The sequence below is a fragment of the Scyliorhinus torazame genome, chromosome 5, assembly GCF_047496885.1.
Source record: "Scyliorhinus torazame isolate Kashiwa2021f chromosome 5, sScyTor2.1, whole genome shotgun sequence".
In the NCBI taxonomy this organism is placed as follows: Eukaryota; Metazoa; Chordata; class Chondrichthyes; order Carcharhiniformes; family Scyliorhinidae; genus Scyliorhinus; species Scyliorhinus torazame.
Genome location: NC_092711.1, coordinates 118,810,626 through 118,833,525, shown reverse-complemented (window position 1 = coordinate 118,833,525; position 22,900 = coordinate 118,810,626). Strand labels below are relative to the sequence as shown.

Here is a 22,900-nt window from a genome sequence, read left to right as displayed (position 1 = left end):
CCAGCGCCCCTGTAATTTACATTCTCAGTTCATCATTTCCTTCTAACTAATTTTGAACCAATCTTGGGATAGGGTTTCCTAGTCCTGCTCCATCGGGCAACAGGTAGTACAGTGGTTAGCACAGTTGCTTCACAGCACACTGTCGGTGTGGAGTCTGCACATTCTCCCCGTGTCTGCATGGGTTTCCTCTGGGTGCTCCGGTTTCCTCCCACAGTCCAAAGATGTGCTGGTTAGGTGGATTCACTGAGCTAAATTGTCCTTTGTGTCCAAAAAAGGTTCAGTTTTGGTGGGGTAACAGGGATAGGGTGGAGGTGTGGGTTTCAGTAGGGTGCTCTTTCGAAGGCCCGGTACAGACTCGTTGGGCCGAATGGCCTCCTTGTGCGCTGTAAATTCTATGATTCTATGATTCCATGGCTTGGGCAGCAGCGACCTTTTTGCTGAAGACAAACAATGAGTGTCGTTTCATATTGAACAGAGCGACAGTTTTTGTGTCTCATTCTTTAAATGCCCCTTCTTCACCTTTAAACAAATAACGGTATATGAGAGAAAACAAAAAATGGGATTAGAATGGATGGTTGTTTTTGTCCGATGAATATGCAATGGGCAGAAGGGCCTTTTCTGTGCTGTGTGATTCCATTTTCTTCTTTTCTTTAAATAAATTTGGTTAGCCAATTCTTTTTTCCAATTATGGGGCAATTTAGATGGTCAATTCACCTACCCAGCACATCCTTGGGTTGTGGGGGAGAGACCCACGCCCACGGGGAGTATCCACGCAGACAGGACTTTGTCTATATAAATGTTTCTGGAACAGACCTCTTCATTCACCCGAGGAAGGAGCTGCACTCCGAAAGCTAGTGATTCGAAACAAACCTGTTGGACTTTAACCTGGTGTTATAAGACTTCTTACTGTTCGAATGGTGACACTCCCTGGCTGTCCAGTTATTCTTTAAATGAGCGCTTGAATTGTTTCGGCCTTGCTGCATTATGCTGCCAGATTTCGGGAGCAAATGTTGAAATGTTTGCTCCCCACCCAGGGGGTTGCCTCTGTTCTCCAGTCCCGCCCCCTCTTCCTATTGGCTGGGAGCTGCCGTCAATCATCCGGGCATTACAAGCTGGGGCATGCGCAGTGCGGCGGCTGTAAATGAGTCCAGTGCGCACGCGCAGTGCCACTGATGGTCCTGGGCAGAGAGACGGGTTTCTGTCCCGGAGAAGCGGAGTCAGCGTCAGGTGGCCGGACCGGAGAGGATCCGCAAACCCTCCACAATCATTGTCAGCTCCCTGGTTTGTCAGCTGGAGCATGCGCAGTTCCTAGCGACAGACGGTAAGGATCTCGAGCGAGCGGGTTTAAAATGGAGATTTTTTACAAAGACCGAAGTAATAACATAAATGTTATTGGATGGCGGATGGGTTGCGAGTTTTTATAAACACCCGGTATTGGCCAGAAAACCCTCAATTTCTGAGGCAAAATCCTCGGGCCTTCCTAAGATTGTCAGGCCCGAGTTAACATCCGCCATCTTGAGAGAGGACAGTGAGCTCCAGGGCGCATGTGTGGCCGCCATCTCTATAGGGGCAAAGAGGAATACGACGCATGAGCGGCCACCATGTTTGTAGGGGGCAAACCCGGATGAATGACCCAGGGGACAAAATACATCAGAGAATGAGTTTTGTGAAATCAATGGGTTTTGTAAACCAGGAGGTCAGGGTTACAGTCAACAACAACTTATAAACCATCCCAATATACTTCACAGAAAAATTATAAAACAAAGTTTGACAAATCTGTCCTGATGAATGCACAATGAAAATCTTCCACAGCATGTCTCTTTTTCCAGCAATACACAAGTGTCTTAACAGTGGAAAGTGAGGTAGACAGAAGGAGACGTTAGGGAGAGAATGTCAGAGCTTGGAACCGAGGGAACCAAAGGCCTGCTTACAAATGATGGAGAGATTAAAAGGGGAATGCACAAGAAGCCAGAATTAGAGCAGTGCAGATACCTTAGAGGGTTGTGGGGCTAGAGGAGATTCCAAAGAAAGAGAGGAATGAGGTTCTGGAGAGATTTGTTCAAATTGGTTGTCAGGATACAGAAAGCAATGTAACACAATATTTAGATTTCAGCTGAGGGAGGAGGGAGAGTGTGTCGGACGGGGATTTACAGCTTTGTGGGAACAAGAGAGGAAAAAAATGTTCCAGAGAAACTAGAATTGTCTGTTCTGAATTTCTTTCCTGGACTGACAGTGATGACCTTTGTAAATTCTATCTGCAGGCGACAAGAAGGGGAGGATTTTCAGACGGGAAACTCAAACCAAACATCACGTCAAAATCTGACAGTCACTCGATTCATTAGGATCTGAATATCATCGGCCTTTGAATGTGGAAGGAGAAATGTGTGTCTGTGGGAAAATATTTCAAACATCAGTGTGACTGGAAAAGCACTGAGACACCCCCCAAGTGAGAGTGTTCCAGTGAACTGACTGTGGAAAGAGCTTCAACCAGTTACACAGCCTGAAAACACATCACACCATTCACAGTGGAGAAACTGTACACGTGTTCTGTGTGAGGACGAGGCTTAAACTGATCATCCAACATGGAGAGACATGATGACATGGAGAAACCATGGATATGTGGGGATTGTGGGAAGGCATTCACTTGCCCATCTAAGTTGGAAACTCACCGACGTGTCCACACAGGGGAGAGACCCTTCACCTGCCCTGTATGTTGGAAGGAATTTACTCAATCATCCTGCCTGACATTGCACCAGCGAGTTCACACTGGGGAGAGACCCTACACCTGCTCCGTGTGTGGGAAGGCATTCATTCAGATGTATAACCTAGCATTACACAGGCGAGTTCACACCGGGGAGAGGCCGTTCACTTGCTCCGTGTGTGGGAAGCAATTCATCAATTCATCCAATCTAGTGACACACCAGCGGGTTCACACTGAGGAGAGGCCGTTCAGCTGTACTGACTGTGGAAAGAGCTTCAGGCATTCATCCAGCCTTAAAGCTCACCAGCGACTTCACACTGGGGAGAGGCCATTCACCTGCTCAGAGTGTGGGAAGGGATTCACTACCTCATCCCACCTGGTGACACACCAGCGACTTCACGAGTAACTGCAGGGAGTAGATTCTGCTGTTATTGCTGTTAACCACATCCAGGACTGAGCCACATTCATTCTGAGTTGGGGTTTGTTTCCGCTGATGTTGATCATCCCTGTAACTGGACTTGGGTTTAATATTCTGGATCTACAGCTGTATTCTTGGGCCTGCAGTGTCCTAGTATGAACTGCTCTCTGTGATCTTTCCCCATAATTCAGGAACTCATTCTATCATCTTTACAGTAAAGAAGGAGGCCATTCGGCCCATTGAGTCTGTGCTGGCTCACTGAAAGAACATTCTGCAGAGTGCCACTCTACTGCCTTATCCCATAACCTGGCACATTCATTCTTTTCAGCGAACAATCCAATTCCCTTTGGAATACCTCGATCAAACCCACTTCCTCCACCGTCTCAGGAAGTTTGTTCCAGGCACCAACCACCCCCTGGGTGAAAAATCTTTTCCTCGCATCACTTCTACTCCTTTTAGGATTTGATTTATTGTCATGTGTGCTGGGTACAGTGGAAATTATTGTTCTGTGTACAGTCCAGACAGATTGTTCCATACATGAAAAAACCTAGGACATACGATAAATGGACAATATAAATACATAGACACAGTCACCGGGTGAAGCATACGGAGTGTAGTATTACTCAGTCGAGAAGATGTGTGGAGAGATCAGTTGAATCCAGTCCACCCAATTAATGTAAATCGGAGTCCTCTCGTTATTGATCTTCTCTTCAGAGGGAACAGTTTCTCACTGCTAACCCTGTTTATACCCCTCAGGATCTTGAACACCTCAATCAGGATTCTCTCAGCCATCTTCATTCTGATGTTAATAATCTCTGTAACTTAGCTGGAGTTTAATGTCTTGATGCCTGTTAAATAAATCAGTGTTGTTTCAAACACACAAGAGTGTCAAGTCCTTGATTTCTCCAGGATAAGAGGTGATTAATTGATGTCCTCTCACCGATTGTTCCATTTCTGGACCTCATTTCCTTTCCAACTATCGATTCTTTCAAAGAACAGCACAGGAACAGGCCCTTCGGCCCTCCGAGCCTGCGCCGATCAGGCTGCCCGACTAAACTACAATCTTCTACACTTCCTGGGTCCGTATCCCTCTATTCCCATCTTAGTCATGTATTTGCGAAGATGCCTCTGAAACGTTGCTATCGCCCCTGCTTCCACCACCTGCCCCGGCAGCGAGTTCCAGGCACTCACCAACCTCTTGTGTACAAAACGTGCCTCACACATCTCCTCTACACTTTTCACCTTGAACCTAGTTGCCTAGTTATTGACCTTTCCACCCTGGGAAAAAGCTTCTGACTCTCCACTCTGTCTATGCCCCTCATAATTTTGTAAACCTCGATCAGGTTGTCTCTCAACCTCCGTCATTCCAGTGAAAACAATCTGAGTTTATCCAAGCTCTCCTCATAGCTAATATCGTCCAGACCAGGCCATGTCCTGGTAAACCAAATCTGTACCCCATCCAAAACATCCACACCCTTCGGGTAGTGTGGCGACCAGAGTTGCACACAATATTCCAAATGTGGCCGAACTAGGATTCTGTACAGCTGCAGCATGACTTGCCAATTTTTATACTCAATGGTCCGACCAATGAAGGCAAGCATGCTGTATGCCTTCTTGACTAACTTATCCACCTGCGTTGCCACTTTCAGTGATCTGTGGACCTGGATACACAGATCTCTCTGCCTGTCAATACTCCTCAGCATTTTACTGTATAATTCCCACCTGTATTCAACCTTCCAAAATGCCTTACTTCGCATTTTTTCACTCCATCCAAGTCTCCAACCGATCTATATTGTACTGTATCCTATGACAATCCTCTTCACTATCCGCAACTCCATTAATCTTTGTGTCGTCTGCAAATTTTCAAACCAGACCTATATTTTCCTTCAATTCGTTTATATATACCATGAGCAGCAAAGGTCTCATCACTGAACCCTGCTAAACATCACTGGTCACATCCTTCCATTCGGAAAAGCACCCATGACTGAGCCAGTTCTGTATCCATCTTGCCAGCTCATGCCTGATCACATGTGACTTCACCTTTTGTACCAGTCTGTCAAGAGGGAACTTGTCGGGCTTCCGGGTGTGGCGATGACCAGCTGAGTCGCACGTTTCGGCAGCTCCCGGTGAAACGGACTTTTGGGCTCTTGATAGGAGCCCCAACGGCAATTTTGACGGCTAAAAACACTGTGCGGTAAACCAGAAGGGAATTCTCCCTGGATACGGATGAAAAAAGGAGGACAAAGTGGCCGGATTGCAGTGGATCCTTTAGAACAGCGGCAAGGAAGGCAAGCAAAAACCAAGATGGCGTCGGAAGGTGGCAGTTTAACATGGGGCCCTGAACAACAAGAGTTCTTGAAATGCTGTGTGGAAGAACTCAAAAAGGAAATGAAGAAAGAGCTGTTGGCCCCGATTCTACAGGCGATCGAAGGGCTAAAGGAGGAACAAAAGACCCAGGATAGGGAGCTTTGCGTCGTGAAGGCAAAGGCAGCCGAGAATGAGGACGACATACAGGGCCTGGTGGTGAAGACGGAGACGCATGAGGCACATCAGAAACGATGTGTGGAAAGGTTGGAGGCACTGGAGAACAACGCAAGGAGGAACAACCTGAGGATTCTTGGTCTTCCTGAAGGTGCGGAGGGAGTGGACGTCGGGGCATATGTGAGCACGGTGCTGCACTCGTTAATGGGAGCGGAGGCCCCGGCGGGTCCGTTGGAGGTGGAGGGAGCATACCGAGTGATGGCGCGAGGACCGAGAGCAGGAGAAATTCCCAGAGCCATAGTGGTGAGATTCCTCCGTTTTAAGGATAGAGAAATGGTCCTTAGATGGGCAAAGAAAACTCGGAGCAGTAAGTGGGAGAACGCGGTGATCCGCGTTTATCAAGACTGGAGTGCGGAGGTGGCGAGAAGGAGGGCGAGCTTTAATCGGGCCAAGGCGGTGCTTCATAAAAAGAAGATAAAATTTGGAATGCTGCAACCGTCAAGACTGTGGGTCACATATCGAGGGAGGCACCACTACTTTGAGACGGCGGATGAAGCGTGGACTTTTATTGTGGAAGAAAAACTGGAATGAGCGGGTTATTAAAAAGAACGTTTGAACAAAGTGGTGGGGCGAAGAGGGGGGTTAAAAAGGGGGGAAAGAGGAGTTTTATGTACTAATCCTGTGATGTAACTTTTCTCTCTTCCACAGGTGGTGATGGGGGGAGGAGGGGAGGTGGAGGAGATGGGGCGTTGGCCATTGGGGGCGGGGCCAAGGGAGAGGCGCGGGCTTGGTTCCCGCGCTATGATAATCATGGCGGGAATAGAGAAGCAGGAAGGAGGGGGCGTCGCACGGTGCGAGCCGAGGTCACGGGGGGAAGCCGAGGTCGGCCAGAGTTTGCTGACTTCTGGGAGCAACATGGGGGGAGTAATTACGCTAGCGGGGGATCTAGCGGGGGGAGGGGGGAATTACTGGGTTGCTGCTGCTGGGGAGAGGGCGGAGGTGGTATGGGAGGGGATGGGCGGGGGGGCACTGCCTGGGGGAGATAGAGCTGCGTGGGAACCTGGTGAGGAGCTGGAAAAAGGGGATGGCTAATCGGCAAGGGGGGGGGTAGGAAGCCCCCCAACCCGGCTGATCACGTGGAACGTGAGAGGGCTGAACGGGCCGATAAAGAGGGCACGGGTACTCGCACACCTTAAGAAACTTAAGGCAGATGTGGTTATGTTACAGGAAACGCAACTGAAACTGATAGACCAGGTTAGGCTACGCAAAGGATGGGTGGGGCAGGTGTTCCATTCGGGGCTAGATGCGAAAAACAGGGGGGTGGCTATATTAGTGGGGAAGCGGGTAATGTTCGAGGCAAAGACTATAGTGGCGGATAACGGGGGCAGATACGTGATGGTGAGTGGCAAACTACAGGGGGAGACGGTGGTTTTGGTAAACGTATATGCCCCGAACTGGGATGATGCCAATTTTATGAGGCGGATGCTAGGACGCATTCCGGACCTAGAGATGGGAAAGCTGATAATGGGGGGAGATTTTAATACGGTGTTGGAACCAGGGCTGGATAGGTCGAAGTCCAGGACTGGAAGGAGGCCGGCAGCAGCCAAGGTACTTAAAGATTTTATGGAGCAGATGGAAGGTGTAGACCCGTGGAGATTTAGCAGACCTAGGAGTAAGGAGTTCTCGTTTTTCTCCTATGTCCATAAAGTCTACTCGCGAATAGACTTTTTTGTGCTGGGAAGGGCGTTGATCCCGAAGGTGAGGGGAACGGAGTATACGGCTATAGCCATTTCGGATCACGCTCCACACTGGGTCGACTTGGAGATAGGGGAGGAAACAGGAGGGCGCCCACCCTGGAGAATGGACATGGGACTAATGGCAGATGAGGGGGGGTGTCTAAGGGTGAGGGGGTGCATTGAAAAGTACTTGGAACTCAATGATAATGGGGAGGTCCAGGTGGGAGTGGTCTGGGAGGCGTTGAAGGCGGTGGTTAGAGGAGCTGATATCAATAAGGGCACATAAAGGGAAGCAGGAGAGTAAGGAACGGGAGCGGTTGCTGCAAGAACTTTTGAGGGTGGACAGACAATATGTGGAAGCACCGGAGGAGGGACTGTACAGGGAAATTCAAAGGCTACATGTAGAATTTGACTTGCTGACTACGGGCACTGCAGAGGCACAATGGAGGAAGGCACAGGGTGTACAGTACGAATATGGGGAGAAGGCGAGCAGGTTGCTGGCACACCAATTGAGGAAAAGGGGAGCAGCGAGGGAAATAGGGTGTGAGGGATGAGGAAGGAGAGATGGAGCGGGGAGCGGAGAGAGTGAATGGAGTGTTCAAGACATTTTATAAAAAATTATATGAAGCTCAACCCCCGGATGGGAGGGAGAGAATGATGGGCTTCTTGGATCGGCTGGAATTTCCCAAGGTGGAAGAGCAGGAAAGGGTGGGACTGGGAGCACAGATCGAGGGAGAAGTGGTGGAAGGAATTAGGAGCATGCAGGCGGGAAAGGCCCCGGGACCGGATGGATTCCCAGTCGAATTCTATAGAAAATATGTGGACTTGCTCGTCCCGGTATTGACGAGGACCTTTAATGCGGCAAAGGAAAGGGGACAACTGCCCCCGACTATGTCTGAAGCAACGATATCGCTTCTCTTAAAGAAGGAAAAGGACCCGCTACAATGCGGGTCCTATAGACCTATTTCCCTCCTAAATGTAGATGCCAAGATCCTGGCCAAGGTAATGGCAATGAGAATAGAGGAATGTGTCCCGGGGGTGGTCCACGAGGACCAAACTGGGTTTGTGAAGGGGAGACAGCTGAACACGAATATACGGAGGCTGTTCGGGGTAATGATGATGGCCCCACCAGAGGGGGAAACGGAGATAGTAGTGGCGATGGATGCCGAGAAAGCATTTGATAGAGTGGAGTGGGATTATTTGTGGGAGGTGTTGAGGAGATTTGGTTTTGGAGAGGGGTATGTTAGATGGGTGCAGCTGTTGTATAGGGCCCCGATGGCGAGCGTGGTCACGAATGGACGGGGATCTGCATATTTTCGGCTCCATCGAGGGACAAGGCAGGGATGCCCTCTGTCCCCATTATTGTTTGCACTGGCGATTGAGCCCCTGGCGATAGCGTTGAGGGGTTCCAAGAAGTGGAGGGGAGTACTTAGAGGAGGAGAAGAACACCGGGTATCTTTGTATGCGGACGATTTGCTACGATACGTGGCAGACCCGGCGGAGGGGATGCCAGAAATAATGCGGATACTTGGGGAGTTTGGGGATTTTTCAGGGTATAAATTGAACATGGGGAAAAGTGAGTTGTTTGTGGTGCATCCAGGGGAGCAGAGTAGAGAAATAGAGGACCTACCGTTGAGGAAGGTAACAAGGGACTTTCGTTACCTGGGGATCCAGATATCCAAGAATTGGGGCACATTGCATCGGTTAAATTTAACGCGGTTGGTGGAACAAATGGAGGAGGATTTCAAGAGATGGGATATGGTATCACTGTCACTGGCAGGGAGGGTGCAGGCGGTTAAGATGGTGGTCCTCCCGAGATTCCTCTTTGTGTTTCAGTGTCTCCCGGTGGTGATCACGAAGGCTTTTTTAAAAAAGATTGAAAAGAGCATCATGGGTTTTGTGTGGGCCGGGAAGACCCCGAGAGTGAGGAAGGGATTCTTACAGCGTAGCAGGGATAGGGGAGGGCTGGCACTACCGAGCCTAAGTGAGTATTATTGGGCCGCTAATATTTCAACGGTGAGTAAGTGGATGGGAGAGGAGGGAGCGGCGTGGAAGAGATTAGAGAGGGCGTCCTGTAGGGGGACTAGCCTACAGGCTATGGTGACAGCCCCATTGCCGTTCTCACCGAGGAACTACACCACAAGCCCGGTGGTGGTGGCTACACTGAACATATGGGGACAGTGGAGACGGCATAGGGGAAAGACTGGAGCCTTGGGGGGGTCCCCGATAAGAAACAACCATAGGTTTGCCCCGGGGGGAATGGATGGGGGATATGGAATGTGGCAAAGAGCAGGAATAACGCAACTGAAAGATCTGTTTGTGGATGGGAAGTTCGCGAGTCTGGGAGCGCTGACTGAGAAATATGGGTTGCCCCAAGGGAATGCATTCAGGTATATGCAACTGAGGGCTTTTGCGAGGCAACAGGTGAGGGAATTCCCGCAGCTCCCGACACAAGAGGTGCAGGACAGAGTGATCTCAAAGACATGGGTGGGGGATGGTAAGGTGTCAGATATATATAGGGAAATGAGGGATGAAGGGGAGACTATGGTAGATGAACTAAAAGGGAAATGGGAAGAAGAGCTGGGGGAGGAGATCGAGGAGGGGCTGTGGGCAGATGCCCTAAGCAGGGTAAACTCGTCGTCCTCGTGTGCCAGGCTAAGCCTGATTCAGTTTAAGGTATTACACAGGGCGCATATGACTGGAGCACGGCTCAGTAAATTTTTTGGGGTGGAGGATAGGTGTGCGAGGTGCTCTAGAAGCCCAGCGAATCATACCCATATGTTTTGGTCATGCCCGGCACTACAGGGGTTTTGGATGGGGGTGACAAAGGTGCTTTCAAAAGTAGTGGGGGTCCGGGTCGAACCAAGCTGGGGGTTGGCTATATTTGGGGTTGCACAAGAGCCGGGAGTGCAGGAGGCGAGAGAGGCCGATGTTTTGGCCTTTGCCTCCCTAGTAGCCCGGCGCAGGATATTGTTAATGTGGAAAGAAGCCAAGCCCCCGGGGGTGGAGACCTGGATAAATGACATGGCAGGGTTTATAAAGCTAGAGCGGATTAAGTTCGTTCTAAGGGGGTCGGCTCAAGGGTTCACTAGGCGGTGGCAACCGTTCGTCGAATACCTCGCAGAAAGATAGATGGAATGGAAAAAAGGCAGCAGCAGCAGCAGCCCAGGATCGGAGGGGGGGGGAGGAGGAGGAACCAGAAGGACTCTCAGGGTTGTTAATACATACTGTATAATATGTATAGGTCGTTGTTACAGATAATTATATATTGGACTGTTAAATTATATTTTTGGAGAGTGTTACTTGTGATAAGGCAGTTGCCAATTAGGGTTAGTTTTCATTTTTGTTATTTATTATTTATTCATTTTTTTGGTTTTGTTTATAAAATAGGTCATTGTTATTTGTGTTGTTATAATATTGTGTAAAGGATGCACAATGTACTGTGTTGGTTGACCAAAAATTTTCAATAAAATACTTATATAAAAAAAAAGAGGGAACTTGTCAAAGGCCTTGCTGAAGTCTCTATAGATAACATCCACTGCCCTTCCTTCCTTCAATCATCTCCGTCACTTCCTCAAAAAACTCGATCAAGTTAATGAGACACAGCCTCCCCCTTGATAAAACCATGCAGCCTACCATTAATAAGTCCATTTGTTTCCAAATGTAAGTAAATCCTGTCCCTAAGAATCTTCTCCAATAAGTTCCCTCCACTGACATAAGGCTCACCAGCCTATAATTTCTTGGACTATCCTTGCTAGCCTTCTTAAACAATGGGACAACATTGACTTTTCTCCAGTCGTCTGGGACCTCACCTGTACCCAATGAGGATACAAATATTTCTGTCCAGGCCCCAGCAATTTTCTCCCTTGCCTTCCTCAGTATTCTGGGGTAGATCCCATCAGAACTTGGGAACTTATCTACCTTAATGCTTTTTAAGATGCCAACACCTCCTTTTTGATATCGACATGACCCAGACTATCTAGACAGTCTCCCCAAGGCTCATCATCCACCAAGGCCTTCCCTTTGGTGAATCCTGATGCAAAGTACTCATCAGCACCTTGGTTATTTCCTCTGGCTCCAAGTATAGATTCCCTCCTCTGTCCTTGAGTGGGACAACCCTTTCCCTCTTGCTCTTAATATACGTAGAAAATACTTTGGGATTCTCTTTAATCCTGTTTTCGAAGAAAGTTTCATAACCCCTTTCAGCCCCCTTGCTCAAGTTCCTTCCTACTTTCATTATATTCTTCAAGGGCTTCATCTGTTCTCACCTTTCCAGGCCTTATGAATGCTTCCTTTTTCTTTTTGACTAGGCTCGCAATACCCTTCGTAATCCCATGTTGCCGAAACATGCCATACTTATCCTTCATCCTCACAGGAACATGCCGGTCCTGAATTCTGATCAACTGATGTTTGGAAGAGTCCCACATGTCAGATAATACTAATTATTATGTATATGTTCCTATTTCTTATGGTCTTATATTCCCACACTCCATCTGAATCTAAGAAAATAATGGATAGAAGAAACAGAAGGATTTTCATATATGTATGTGTTGATTTACCCTCAAACAGCCACTCCCAGTCTAAATCCTTCAGTTCCTGTCTCATATTGTAGTAATTCGCCTTTTCCCAATTTAGCACCTTCACCCGAGGACTACTCTTACCCTTATACATGAGTACCTTCAGTTCTCATACATTTGGTGACTCTCATTGACAAATCGCAGCTTCCCAATCCTTTCAGAATGTCTCTCCTAACATTTAGATCCACGGAGGCTTTCAGAATGATAAACAGAAAATGCTGGAGGTAAGAATCCATACTTTTCCAAGTGTCAGTTGATTTTGTCATGAACATTTTTCTTCATCTTTTCCCCACCACTGATGTTAAGCAAATTGGCTGTAATTGTGTTTTTGATCAGGGATGTAACATTTATAATGTCAGTCCTCCAGCAGCACGACTACATCAGGAGGTTTGGAAGATTGTGGCGAGAATCTTCACAAGCTCCATCTGAAGAACACAATGTCTCACCGTGCAGCAGTCCCTCAATGTCACACTGGAGTGTCAGCCCAGATACTGTGCTCAGGTTGATGAAGATTTCCTGTTGTTACTGATGTGGTTTATTCACAAACAATGGACTCTGATGATGTCATCCAGTCCTGGTGCTATGATGTCACAAAGACTATTACATAGATACATAGAAGATAGGAGCAGGAGGAGGCCTTTTGGCCCTTCGAGCCTGCTCCGCCATTCATCACAATCATGGCTGATTCAACTCAATAGACTAATCCTGCTTTCTCCCCATAGCCTTTGATCCCATTCTGCCCAAGTGCTATATTCAGCCGCCTCTTGAATATATTCAAAGTTTTAGCATCAACTACTTCCTGTGGTAACATTTCCACAGACTCACCACTCTTTGTGTGAAGTAGTGTCTCCTTATCTCTGTCTGAAATGGTTTATCCTGAATCCTCAGGCTGTGACCCCTGGTTCTGGACACACCTATCATTGGTGACATCTTCCCTGATTCTGCTCGGTCTAGTCCTGTTAGAATTTTATAAGTCTCTATGAGATCCCCCCTCATTCTGCTGAACTCCAGCGAGAACAATCCCAACCTAGTCAATCTCTCCTCGTATGACAGTCCGGCCATCCCTAAAATCAGTCTGGTAAACCTTCGCTGCACTCCCTTGAGAGCAAGAACATCCTTCCTCAGAGAAGGAGACCAAAACTGCACACAATACTCCCAAGTGTGGCCTCACCAAGGCACTGTACAGCGGAGCCAGGGTGGTGAAAACAGTTTTGTTCAAGATGGCAGCAAGTCCATTACAGATCTAAAAATAGAATTCATGGGAATAAAAGCGCAGCAGCACATGAACATCAGGAATTGCTTAACAAATAGTTTAGGGGAGATGTTGGTGCAGTGGTAACGTCACTGGATGAGTGATCCAGAAGCTCAGGCTGAGTATGGAGGAAATGGATTCAAATCCCTCTCCAGCAGACAATAGAATTTAAATTAAAGTGATAAAATCAGGAATTGAAAGGTAGTCATGACATTTTTTTCCAAAAATGCATCTGGTACACTCAGTACTTTAGGGAAGGAAATCTGCCATCCTTGCCTGGTCTGGCCTCCATGTGACTCCAGATGCGAAGTGTCTCCAGATGAGAAGCAATGTGGCTGACTCTAAACTGCCCTTTGATGTCACTGAACAAGACACTCAGTTCAAGTACAATTCAGGATGGGCAATAAATGCTGGTCTTGTCAGCGATGCCTACATCCCATGAAATAATATTAAATATATTAACAACGTCTATGGTATCTGCTGGGTATGGTGTAACACATATCCTCGGCCATTCGGACAATAATGAAAATGGTCTCAGATGACAGAATATAATGTTGTTTTGATTCTTTCTCCTTGAAACCTATCTTAGAATTCTCTTCATCAACTGGACCATCAATGTGAGGGGAATTTGCATCTTCAATTATTCCAAGAACGAAGAAGAGACTGTGATTACCCAGGGATGTTGTTCTGTAATTTACACTATCTCCCACCAGGGCTCTTCACCCAGGCTGGCAAGAGACTGCTCAATGGTAATGTTTTGTCATTGCTGCTGTTCCAGATGTTGTTCAATATATAGTCAAGATTCAGAGAAAGGGGTGGAAATGGGTCATCAAAACTGCTCACAGTCCCTGGAGGATAATGTTTACTTGAATTTCTCAAACATATTTGTTTGCATTGGCCATATGATAGGACAGGACTTGTCTCTGTGTGTGCCTGTGTGGTCATGTCTATTTGTGTGTGTGTGTGTAAGAAAGGGAGAGAGGAAGCGTGTTTGGATCTCTGGGTTTGGGTATCTGTGTGTTGTTTCTCAGCAGCTGTAACACCAACATTCCTCTCCAAGCAGACAATGTTGGTTCTCTGAGTCCCATTGAGTGATTTCAATGGAACCTTTCAGAGATTCTCCATCCAGGGTGAAGCCTCAGGCTGCCTGTGTGCTGTGTAAAACCTGAAATCAAATTTAGCTACACAAGATGATAAAAGGTATGGATAAAGTAGACGTGGAGTGAATGTTTCCTCTTGTGGGGCATTCGAGAACAAGAGGATAAGAGGTAGCAAATTTCAAACTGAGTTAAGGAGAAACTATTTCTCCCAAAGGGCTGAATCTGTGGAATTCACTGCCCCAGACTGCGGTGGATGCTGGGACAGTGAGTAAATTTAAAGAGGAGATAAGACAGATTTTTAATAGGTAATGAGTTGAAGGGTTATGGAGAATGGGAAGGACGGTGGAGTTACGGCCAGGATGAGATCAGCCATTATCGAATGGTGGAGCAGACTCGACTGGCCAAATGGCCTAATTCTGCTCCTATATCTTATGAACTTATCTACACAACCAGACCCCACTTCCCTTGGAATATCATGAAGTGTCTGCTGCTTTCCAGATCACTGTCGAAGCCAGGTATTTCTAATGCACCTAATATAGGTAAAAGATAGCTGTTTAAGCGTAAATATTAAGCCCCAGTCAACATTTACAAAACATAACAGTTTTCAACTTTGAATCAGTGTAACATACACAAATATGCAGATACGCAACAAACTGAAGTAATATTACATACTGAAGATGGACGGCTTGCCGTCAAATCAAATGTGTTTGAGTATAACCCAAACCAATTAGGATTATATTGGGGTGTGATTAGATGACTTAAGACAGATATGAAAGAGTATAACTGCAGAAGTTTTGGCTCGCCTCATTGAGTTTTAGTTGGGATTGGGTTTAGTTGTAGATTAGTTTTGTAGGTAGGTTAGGGTAGGATTTTGTGGGTAGTTTGTTAGTTTCAATGGTTTGAAGCTGAAGATTAGCTCTCTCTTTTTCATATTTCATTTTCAGACTTTGACTTTTTAAAAGTTATTGTCGAGCTGTTTGCCTAAGCAAGAAGATAATGTCTGTGATTCTTTGAAAGCTTCAAATTGTCTACGAATTGCCTTTTTTAAACAAATAAATATTTTATTGAAAATTTTTGGTCAACCAACACAGTACATTGTGCATCCTTTACACAATATTATAACAACACAAATAACAATGACCTATTTTATAAACAAAACAAAAAAAATGAATAAATAATAAATAACAAAAATGAAAACTAACCCTAATTGGCAACTGCCTTATCACAAGTAACACTCTCCAAAAATATAATTTCACAGTCCAATATATAATTATCTGTAGCAACGACCTATACATATTATACAGTATATATTAACAACCCTGAGAGTCCTTCTGGTTCCTCCTCCCCCCCCCCCCCCCCCTCCGATCCTGGGCTGCTGCTGCTGCCTTCTTTTTTCCATTCCATCTATCTTTCTGCGAGGTATTCGACGAACGGTTGCCACCGCCTGGTGAACCCTTGAGCCGACCCCCTTAGAACGAACTTAATCCGCTCTAGCTTTATAAACCCTGCCATGTCATTTATCCAGGTCTCCACCCCCGGGGGCTTGGCTTCTTTCCACATTAACAATATCCTGCGCCGGGCTACTAGGGACGCAAAGGCCAAAACATCGGCCTCTCTCGCCTCCTGCACTCCCGGCTCTTGTGCAACCCCAAATATAGCCAACCCCCAGCTTGGTTCGACCCGGACCCCCACTACTTTTGAAAGCACCTTTGTCACCCCCATCCAAAACCCCTGTAGTGCCGGGCATGACCAAAACATATGGGTATGATTCGCTGGGCTTCTCGAGCACCTCGCACACCTATCCTCCACCCCAAAAAATTTACTGAGCCGTGCTCCAGTCATATGCGCCCTGTGTAATACCTTAAACTGAATCAGGCTTAGCCTGGCACACGAGGACGACGAGTTTACCCTGCTTAGGGCATCTGCCCACAGCCCCTCCTCGATCTCCTCCCCCAGCTCTTCTTCCCATTTCCCTTTTAGTTCATCTACCATAGTCTCCCCTTCGTCCCTCATTTCCCTATATATATCTGACACCTTACCACCCCCCACCCATGTCTTTGAGATCACTCTGTCCTGCACCTCTTGTGTCGGGAGCTGCGGGAATTCCCTCACCTGTTGCCTCGCAAAAGCCCTCAGTTGCATATACCTGAATGCATTCCCTTGGGGCAACCCATATTTCTCGGTCAGCGCTCCCAGACTCGCGAACTTCCCATCCACAAACAGATCTTTCAGTTGCGTTATTCCTGCTCTTTGCCACATTCCATATCCCCCATCCATTCCCCCGGGGCAAACCTATGGTTGTTTCTTATCGGGGACCCCCCCCCCCCCAAGGCTCCAGTCTTTCCCCTATGCCGTCTCCACTGTCCCCAAATCTTCAGTGTAGCCACCACCACCGGGCTTGTGGTGTAGTTCCTCGGTGAGAACGGCAATGGGGCTGTCCCCCTACAGGACGCCCTCTCTAATCTCTTCCACGCCGCTCCCTCCTCCTCTCCCATCCACTTACTCACCATTGAAATATTAGCAGCCCAATAATACTCACTTAGGCTCGGTAGTGCCAGCCCCCCCCTATCCCTGCTACTCTGTAAGAATCCCTTCCTCACTCTCGGGGTCTTCCCGGCCCACACAAAACCCATGATGCTCTTTTCAATCCTTTAAAAAAAAGCCTTCGTGATCACCACCGGGAGGCACTGAAACACAAAGAGGAATCTCAGGAGGACCACTATCTTAACCGCCTGCACCCTCCCTGCCAGTGACAGGGATACCATATCCCATCTCCTCCATTTGTTCCACCAACCGCGTTAAATTTAACCTATGCAATGTGCCCCAATTCTTGGCTATCTGGATCCCCAGGTAACGAAAGTCCCTTGTTACCTTCCTCAACGGTAGGTCCTCTATTTCTCTACTCTGCTCCCCTGGATGCACCACAAACAACTCACTTTTCCCCATGTTCAATTTATACCCTGAAAAATCCCCAAACTCCCCAAGTATCCGCACTATTTCTGGCATCCCATCCGCCGGGTCTGCCACGTATAGTAGCAAATTGTCCGCATACAAAGATACCCGGTGTTCTTCTCCTCCTCTAAGTACTCCCCTCCACTTCTTGGAACCCCTCAACGCTATCGCCAGGGGCTCAATCGCCAGTGCAAACAATAATGGGGACAGAGGGCATCCCTGCCTTGTCCCTCTATGGAGCCGAAAATATGCAGATCCCCGTCCATTCGTGACCACGTTCGTCATCGGGGCCCTATACAACAGCTGCACCCATCTAGCATACCCCTCTCAAAAACCAAATCTCCTCAACACCTCCCACAAATAATCCTACTCCACTCTATCAAATGCTTTCTCGGCATCCATCGCCACTACTATCTCCGTTTCCCCCTCTGGTGGGGCCATCATCATTACCCCTAACAGCCTCCGTATATTCGTGTTCAGCTGTCTCCCCTGCACAAACCCAGTTTGGTCCTCGTGGACCACCCCCGGGACACATTCCTCTATTCTCATTGCCATTACCTTGGCTAGGATCTTGGCATCTACATTTAGGAGGGAAATAGGTCTATAGGACCCGCATTGTAGCGGGTCCTTTTCCTTCTTTAAGAGAAGCGATATCGTTGCTTCAGACATAGTAGGGGGCAGTTGTCCCCTTTCCTTTGCCTCATTAAAGGTCCTCGTCAATACCGGGGCGAGCAAGCCCACATATTTTCTATAGAATTCGACTGGGAATCCATCCGGTCCCGGGGCCTTTCCCGCCTGCATGCTTCTAATTCCTTTCACCACTTCTTCTACCTCGATCTGTGCTCCCTTTCCTGCTCTTCCACTTTGGGAAATTCCAGCCGATCCAAGAAGCCCATTATTCTCTCCCTCCCATCCAGGGGTTGAGCTTCATATAATTTTTTATAAAATGTCTTGAACACTCCATTCACTCTCTCTGCTCCCCGCTCCATCTCTCCTTCCTCATCCCTCACTCCCCCTATTTCCCTCGCTGCTCCCCTTTTCCTCAATTGGTGTGCCAGCAACCTGCTCGCCTTCTCCCCATATTCGTACTGTACACCCTGTGCCTTCCTCCATTGTGCCTCTGCAGTGCCCGTAGTCAGCAAGTCAAATTCTACATGTAGCCTTTGCCTTTCCCTGTACAGTCCCTCCTCCGGTGCTTCCGCATATTGTCTGTCCACCCTCAAAAGTTCTTGCAGCAACCGCTCCCGTTCCTTACTCTCCTGCTTCCCTTTATGTGCCCTTATTGATATCAGCTCCCCTCTAACCACCGCCTTCAACGCCTCCCAGACCACTCCCACCTGGACCTCCCCATTATCATTGAGTTCCAAGTACTTTTCAATGCACCCCCTCACCCTTAGACACACCCCCTCATCTGCCATTAGTCCCATGTCCATTCTCCAGGGTGGGCGCCCTCCTGTTTCCTCCCCTATCTCCAAGTCTACCCAGTGTGGAGCGTGATCCGAAATGGCGATAGCCGTATACTCCGTTCCCCTCACCTTCGGGATCAACGCCCTTCCCAGCACAAAAAAGTCTATTCGCAAGTAGACTTTATGGACATAGGAGAAAAACGAGAACTCCTTACTCCTCGGTCAGCTAAATCTCCACGGGTCTACACCTCCCATCTGCTCCATAAAATCTTTAAGCACCTTGGCTGCTGCCGGCCTCCTTCCAGTCCTGGACTTCGACCTATCCAGCCCTGGTTCCAACACCGTATTAAAATCTCCCCCCATTATCAGCTTTCCCATCTCTAGGGCCGGAATGCGTCCTAGCATCCGCCTCATAAAATTGGCATCATCCCAGTTCGGGGCATATACGTTTACCAAAACCACCGCCTCCCCCTGTAGTTTGCCACTCACCATCACGTATCTGCCCCCGTTATCCGCCACTATAGTCTTGGCCTCGAACATTACCCGCTTCCCCACCCCCACCCTTGTCGATTAGCCATCCCCTTTTTCCAGCTCCTCACCAGGTTCCCACGCAGCTGTATCTCCCCCAGACGGTGCCCCCCCCCGCCCATCCCCTCCCATAGCAGCTCCCCCCTCTCCCCAGCAGCAGCAACCCAGTAATTCCCCCCTCCCACCCCCCACGCTCGATCCCCCGCTAGCGTAATTACTCCCCCCATGTTGCTCCCAGAAGTCAGCAAATTCTGGCCGACCTCGGCTTCCCCGTGACCTCGGCTCGCACCGTGCGACGCCCCCTCCTTCCTGCTTCTCTATTCCCGCCATGATTATCATAGCGCGGGAACCAAGCCCGCGCTTCTCCCTTGGCCCCGCCCCCAATGGCCAACGCCCCATCTCCTCCACCTCCCCTCCTCCCCCCATCACCACCTGTGGAAGAGAGAAAAGTTACCACATCACAGGATTAGTACATAAAACTCCTCTTTCCCCCCTTTTTAACCCCCCTCTTCGCCCCCCACATTCGCCCCACCACTTTGTTCAAACGTTCTTTTTAATAACCCGCTCATTCCAGTTTTTCTTCCACAATAAAAGTCCACGCTTCATCCGCCGTCTCAAAGTAGTGGTGCCTCCCTCGATATGTGACCCACAGTCTTGCCGGTTGCAGCATTCCAAATTTTATCTTCTTTTTATGAAGCACCGCCTTGGCCCGATTAAAGCTCGCCCTCCTTCTCGCCACCTCCGCACTCCAGTCTTGATAAACGCGGATCACCGCGTTCTCCCATTTACTGCTCCGAGTTTTCTTTGCCCATCTAAGGACCATTTCTCTATCCTTAAAACGGAGGAATCTCACCACTATGGCTCTGGGAATTTCTCCTGCTCTCGGTCCTCGCGCCATCACTCGGTATGCTCCCTCCACCTCCAACGGACCCGCCGGGGCCTCCGCTCCCATTAACGAGTGCAGCATCGTGCTCACATATGCCCCAACGTCCGCTCCCTCCGCACCTTCAGGAAGACCAAGAATCCTCAGGTTGTTCCTCCTTGCATTGTTCTCCAGTGCCTCCAACCTTTCCACACATCGTTTCTGAAGTGCCTCATGCGTCTCCGTCTTCACCACCAGGCCCTGTATGTCGTCCCCATTCTCGGCTGCCTTTGCCTTCACGACCCGAAGCTCCCGCTCCTGGGTCTTTTGTTCCTCCTTTCGCCCTTCAATCGCCTGTAGTATCGGGGGCAACAGCTCTTTCTTCATTTCCTTTTTGAGCTCTTCCACACAGCATTTCAAGAACTCTTGTTGTTCAGGGCCCCATGTTAAACTGCCACCTTCCGACGCCATCTTGGTTTTTGCTTGCCTTCCTTGCCGCTGTTCTAAAGGATCCACTGCAATCCGGCCACTCTCTCCTCCTTTTTTCATCCGTATCCAGGGGGGATTCCCTTCTGGTTTACCGCACAGTGTTTTTAGCCGTTAAAATTGCCGTTGGGGCTCCTATCAAGAGCCCAAAAGTCCGTTTCACCGGGAGCTGCCGAAACATGCGACTCAGCTGGTCATCGCCGCACCCGGAAGTCCACGAATTGCCTTTTAAATGACTTTCAAATTGTAATCAATAGAAGACAAATAAAACAATTCCTATTGGCACCTGAGAAGTTGTAACTTAAATTTCTACTGAGTTCCAGTAATCGCAAAGTGCTGCTGGTAACCAAATGGTAGAAATCCTTCACGTAGTCGGAAGCAGGGGAGGTGTTCAGAGGAGTTCCGATTACGACATTCGGAAAGCTTCGGAAATAATCGGAGGAGGCCCGGAAGACTGTCGGAACCCATGGCTAGACTAGGGTAAGAAATATCTTTTTCACCCATTAAAAGTCTTAAAGCCGCATCAATCAGTGCTTCGACCCCTGAAAGGGACATTTTTATAGACTCTGTTAAATCAATCAGGTGCCGGTCGTTGAAACTAAAATAAAACGGGACTGAAAAAATAGTCACGGTAGTGTATACAGATACACAAAAGGAGTTGACGACCAAAAAATTGGGTGTAAGGCTGAGTTTATGGCAGACATGACTCCTAAAATAGATTCAGAACCTTCAAATGGTAGAGAACTACTTCCCACAACGTGCACGGGAGGTCGCCCTGTAGTGGATGTCTCTATTGACGACATATTGGATCATCTTGGATCTTTTATTTGTAGACAATTTGGACTCTCTGAAGTTGCCACAAAAATTGAATCAAAATATGATATCCCCAAAGGACAGTGGTCCCTTGATAATATCAAGAAGGCATGGGGTAAGACCACACGGTTAATTGGTGGAAGATGTATGAAATGGTCTTTTGCAGTAATGGCACAGCTCCAAAAACATCGAGACAATTGCAAAAACTAAATTCGATCGTGCGCTCCAGTCCACTAAAGACCAACTAGCAGCAGTTGTTGAGGAATTACGAGATGCAAAATCCAAACTTGAGCATTATGATGAAATTAAAACATTGATGGAAAATGAAAACTTTAAGGTTCAACAGCTATCTTTTCAAATAGCAAAATTGCAACATCAAATTGAGCAAACCAAAAGTCAAAATTGCCAGTTACTTGAGGAAAAATGTATCTTGGAAAATGACATGGACACCATGAAATGTCATAACAAATTACTGACAGACAAATTAATTACACAAGAGACTTCAAATCTGTTTTTTAAATATCAGCTGAACTCTCCAAAGCAAACAGCGCCACCAACCGGACAATTCGAAATGATGTTAACTAAGACCCAAGGTGTACCAGTGATAACTAAATCAAATCTTACATTATTGCAAGCTGCTACTGACATGAAAACAATGAATACACTGATCGAGGTTCCACAAGGGGGGTCTGGCCAAATGAACTATCTGTCAAGGACACTTTTACCCCAGAACAAACCGTTATCTTACTCTGAGACCGACCACAAAATGCTGCTGGCCATGATCCAATTAAGCACCAAACAGCCACCAGAACTGTTTGCAGCTTTAAACTTGATCCTACCCAGACCTCAGTCCGAAACCTCAATTGCTAACAAAGGCACGTCAATCGTTGTCTCTCCTCCTCCGTTAACGACAAATCCAACCCTTGCATTCACTTCAAAAAAGAATTCCAGAAGATTCCTTTCTCGTGTTGAAGACGGCCATTTTGCGAGTTTCAGATTTCATGGTCGCAGACTGGTTGATGATGAAAGCCAGCCTCCTGGCTACAGGGATACGGGACAAGTCATGTATCGCAAAAAAGTTGCCAAGAACTGTCAACTTGAGAAAAGTTGTATACATGAGAAAACATTATTCTGAATGTTGCTTTATTAATTTTAAGAAATTAACATATCTTGTTAGTTGTGCTTCCTTTAATAGAATCGACGAATTCATCTACAGAAAACTAAGAGATTGGTTCAGTTATATATTCAATAAGTTATTGTGTTTGATATTTTAAAATAAATGTTTAGAATTAGCTTGCAAATTAAAACTTCAGAAAAGTAACTCTGATTAAAAGCAAATCTATATTCCAAAAGAACATATCGTTCTAAGAGACTTGATAACAGAAATTTGGCAGCAATCCAACTTTTACTCCCAGTCCATTTGAGTGACAAATATAAAAAACATTTGGAGATGCAAATGGAATCATTCCAATTTATCCACCCACTATACGACCCTTTTTGTCTTTGCAAGAAAATTAGCCCTTTCAACAAGCTTTTGTGTATAATCCAGAAGATATCAAAGACTTGATAATTCACATCCAATACAAAG

At 47.4% G+C, this 22,900-nt stretch overlaps 2 long non-coding RNA genes across 2 annotated transcripts in view; one reads left to right on the top strand and one right to left on the bottom strand.

The window, feature by feature from the left end:
- LOC140419600 (uncharacterized) overlaps positions 1-22,900 on the bottom strand; it is a 43,581-nt gene that overhangs the window by 2,187 nt on the left and 18,494 nt on the right. The gene's annotated exons all lie outside the window — the stretch shown is intronic.
- Positions 1,162-4,002, top strand: LOC140419599 (uncharacterized). The gene is made up of 2 exons (XR_011945890.1): positions 1,162-1,321; positions 2,262-4,002. It is a non-coding gene; the product is annotated as an uncharacterized lncRNA (long non-coding RNA).